The following is a 4718-nucleotide window of genomic DNA, read 5'->3' on the forward strand; positions in this document are numbered from 1 at the left end:
CTCTATACTTATTTACCTAACCTTGTTTATCCAAACTTGGGTGTGAGCATCCCACCCATTGTAATTCTTTATGCCTTGTTAACCCATTGGTGTAAGCCCAGGAAATTTCTAAGCTTATTCCCCACACTTCTCCATTGTGTAGTCTTGGCTCCTATGCTAGACAATTGACAATATATGTAGGGTTTTATTTCTGGACTATTCTGCTCTATTCTATGTGTCACTTTATGCCAATACCATAACTCTTTTGATTACTGTAACTTTATAATATAGTTTGAAAGCAAGGGTTGTTATGACTTCAATGTTGTTCTGTTTTCTCAAGATTATTTTGGCTATAAGGAATTTTTTGTGGTTTCCTAATTTTAGAATTATCTGTTCTAATTCTGTGAAAAATGCCATTGGAAGTTTTATAGGGATTTATTTGAGTCCATACATTGCTTTGGGTAATATGGATATTAATATCCATATTGGGTAATATGGATATTAATGTTGTTAAAATATCAACATTAATTCCTCCAATTCATGAGCATGAAATATGTTTTCATTTATTTGCATTTTCTTGAATTTATTTTACCACTGTCTCATAGTTTTCACTGCACATGTCTTTCATTTCCTTGGTTAAATTCATTATTAGGTTTTTTTCTTCTTTTTGAAAAAATTAAAAATATTCTTTTTGACAGTCTGTAGTTAGTGCATTAAATGAAACTAATTTTTGTACATTGATTTTGGTAACTTTAACTTTATTATATCTAAAAGTTTTTTTTTTAGAGTCTTTAGGATCTTCTATATATAAAATTATATCATCTATAAATAGTGACAATTTTATTTCTTTCCTTCCAATTTGGATGTCTTTTATTTATTTTTCTTATCTAATTACTCTGGCTAGGTCTTCTAATACTATGTTGAATAAAACTGGTAAGATTGGCCATCTTTGTTTTGTTCCTGAACTTAAAGGAAAAACTTTCAGCTTTTTGTTGAGTATGATGTTAGACGTGGGCTTATCATATATGGTCTTTCTAATATTGAGGTATGTTACATGTATATCCACTTTGTTAAGAGTTTTTTTATCATATATATATGAATATGTATATATATATATATAACATATATATTGTTATCATATATTTTATCATATATATGTATATATGTATAAATATGTATATATATGTGTGTGTGTATGTGTGTGTGTTAATTTGTTTTTTAATTCTTTCTCGTCATCTACTAAGATAACCATATATTTTGTTCTTCATTTTGTTAATGTGGTGTATCATGCTGATTGATTTACAAATGTTGAAACATCCTACGTTCCTGTAATCAATGCCACTTGGTCATGGTGTATGAATCTTTTAAGGTATTGTTGAATTCAGTTTGCTAATATTTTGTTGATGATATTTTGTACCTATATTCTTCAGAGATATTGATCCCTAATTTTCTTTTCCTATGACATCCTCGTGTGTGTGTGTGTGTGTGTGTGTGTGTCTGTGTGTTTTAACAAGGTAATACTGTCTTACATAAGATGGGTTTGGGAATATTTTTCCTTTTTCAATTTTTGGAAGAGTGTGAAAGGGATTAGTATTTAACCTTTAAATGTTTGGTAGAATTCACCAGTGAAGATTGCTGGTCCTAGACATTTGTTTTCTGAGGTTTACATTAAAAAAAATATATATTACTGATTTAATCTCCTTCCTAGTAATCAGTAGATTCAGATTTTCTACTTTTTCATGGTTCAGCTTTGGAAGATTCCATGCTTTTAAAATATGTCTATTTCTTTTAGATTGATAAATGTGTTGATGTATAATTATTTATACTAATATTTTATAAAATGTTGTATGTCTTTGTTATCAGTTGCAAATTGTCCTCTTCTCATTTCTACTTATTGCAACCCTCTCTCTTTCTATCTTAGTGAGTCTAACTAAAGGTTTGTCAATTTTGCTTATCCTTCCAAAGAACAGCTCTTGGTTTCATTGTTCTTTGAAACTTTTCTTTTTTTACTCTTTATTTTATTTACTTCTCTGATCTTTGTTATTCCCTTCCTTCTCCTCATTTAGGCTTTGTTTGTTCTACTCTTTCTAGTTACTTTGGATGCAAAGTTTGATTGTTTATTTCAGTTTTTTCATGTTTCTTGAGGTAGGTCTGTATCTCTATAAATTTCTCCCATAGAATTGATTTTGTTACATTCTGTAGATTTTGATATGTTTTATTTTATTTTCATTTGTTTCAAAGTAAAGTTTGATTTCTTCTGTGATTTATTTGTTGTCTCATTGTTCTGTGGCATGATTTCCAATCTCCACATATTTGTGTTTTTCAACTTTTCATCTTGTGATTGCTTTCTATTTTCAAATCATTCTGGTAGAAAAAAAATATTTCAATAACCTTAAATCTATTGAGGCTTTTTTTTGGCCAAATATAATCTATACTGGAGAATGATTCATGTGCACTTGAAAAGAATATGTATCAAGCTTTTTGGGGAGGGAATGTTCTGTGTATATTTATTAAGTCCATCTGCTATAATGTATTTCCTATGGTCACTTTGTATTTAATTTCTGTCTGGATGGTTGGTTAATGGAAGTAAGTGGGGTATTAAATTCCCTGCTATTTGTTGTATTTTTCTCCTTAAGCTTCTTAATATTTGCCTTATATATTTAAGTGTTCCTATGTTGGGTGCAGAAAATTTAGAAATATTACATATTTTTGTTGGATTGACCTCTTTTTCAGTGTGTAGGGAACATCTTTGTTATTGTAATCTTTAAGGTCTGTGATGTCTAAAAAATAAATAAGTAAAATCTATGTGGTCTGATATAAATATAGGTACCCAGGATTTTTGGTTTTTCATTTGCATGAAACTTTTTAAGCTATCCATTCACTTTCAGCATATATATATATATATATATATATATATATTCTTTTCAGAAATATAAAAGTGAAAGAAGTCACCACCGCCAAACTGGCCAAAAAAGAAATGTTAAAGGTATTTCTTTAAAGTGAAAAGAAAAGTACTAGTTAGTAGGAATAAAGTATATGAGAGTAACATTTCACTTGTAAAACTACATACATAGTAAATGCAGTGGGTCAATTACTTATAAAGCTAGTTTAAAAGTTTAAAGGCAAAGTAATAAAAATAACTTTAACTGCAATAATTAGCTAAGGAATACACAAAATAAAGAGATGTAAAATATGATGGCCAAACAAATTAAATATTGACAAGAAAAAATGTTCAGTTTTAGGGACACCTGGGTGCCTCAGTCAGTTGGGCATCCACCTTTTGGGTTTGGCTCAGGTCATGATCTCACAAGTTCATCGGATCAAGCCCCATGATAGATTCAGTGCTGACACTGTGGAACCTGCTTGGGATTCTCTGTCTCCCTCTCTATCTTTCCCTACCCACTCATTCTCTGTATCTGTCTAAAAATAAATAAACATTTTAAAGATGTTAAGTTTTAGAATGAACTCACACTTACCTTGCTATCAACTTAAATTAGGGTTTTGTATGTGAGCCTCATTATGGCCACAAAGAAAATTCCTATTGTAGATACACAAAAACCTATGCATCACATTAGAGAAAGCCATCAAACCCAAAGAGAGGAAAACTAGACAAGAAGAAAGGAAAATGGAGGAACTAAAAACAGTCAGAAAACTGTTTGTAATTCATAAAATGACAATAATTACTTAAATATCAATAATTACTTTAAATGTAAGTGAACTAAATTCTCTAATCAAAAGACACCAAATGGCTAAATAGGTATGCTGCCCAAAGCAACTCACTAATATTTAAGGATCTTAATGAAGCCTTCAGTTTTACTGAATTGATTTATTTGATATAAGATTTTTTTTGGTTGAATCTTTAGGATTTCTGTGTATAAGATTATGCCATCTAAAACACAGAAATTTTTACTTCCTTTATGATTTAGATGCCTTTCTTATTTTTTTTCTGATCAGATTGCTCTGGCTAGGATAAGAATAAGAATGATAAACTGTTGAATTAGAATAATAAACAGTATTATATTGAGAATTTTTGCATTTATATGATGTTTTTAAATGATTTTGTTCAAATTCCAGTTAGTTAAAATATAGTGTAATATTACTTTCAGGTGTACAATCAACATTGAATCAATACTGAGTCAGCACTTCCATTCAACATCCTGTGCTAATCACAGCAATTGCTCCCCTTAATCTCCATCATCTAGTTAACAGACACCCCCAACCACCAACTCCTCTTTGGTAGCCATCAGTTTGTTCTCTAAAGTTAAGAGACTGTTTCTTGGTTTTCCTCTTTCCATATATTTTGCCATATTATAATTAATTTTGCTTCTTAAGTTGCACAGATAAATGAAATGATCTGGTATTTCTATTTCTCAGATTGACTTATTTTTGTAGACTCTGGGTCTGGAATTCTTTCTTGTCCAGCAAGAAAGCAGAATGCAGGATTAAAAATACAAGAGATGGTTAATGTCTGGGAGAAGACAAGAACCCTGATTAAGGGTTCTTTCTCCGTTTTTATTAGGCTCAGAAGGCGTACAAACATGATGATGGACGTGCACAAAGATATAATGAAACTTTGAACATTAACTCATGGGCATGAGGGAAAGGGGGTTTTGAAAGTATGCGGTGTTAGAGTTTGGGGTTAATACAAACAAAACCCTGGCCCTGGGCAGAAGGTTGTTTACAGCAGATGTGAGGAACCACCTCTGTTTACCTAAACTGGTCTAGTGGGCAAGAAAGAC

Source organism: Leopardus geoffroyi, chromosome A1 (genome assembly GCF_018350155.1).
Source record: "Leopardus geoffroyi isolate Oge1 chromosome A1, O.geoffroyi_Oge1_pat1.0, whole genome shotgun sequence".
Classification (NCBI taxonomy): Eukaryota; Metazoa; Chordata; class Mammalia; order Carnivora; family Felidae; genus Leopardus; species Leopardus geoffroyi.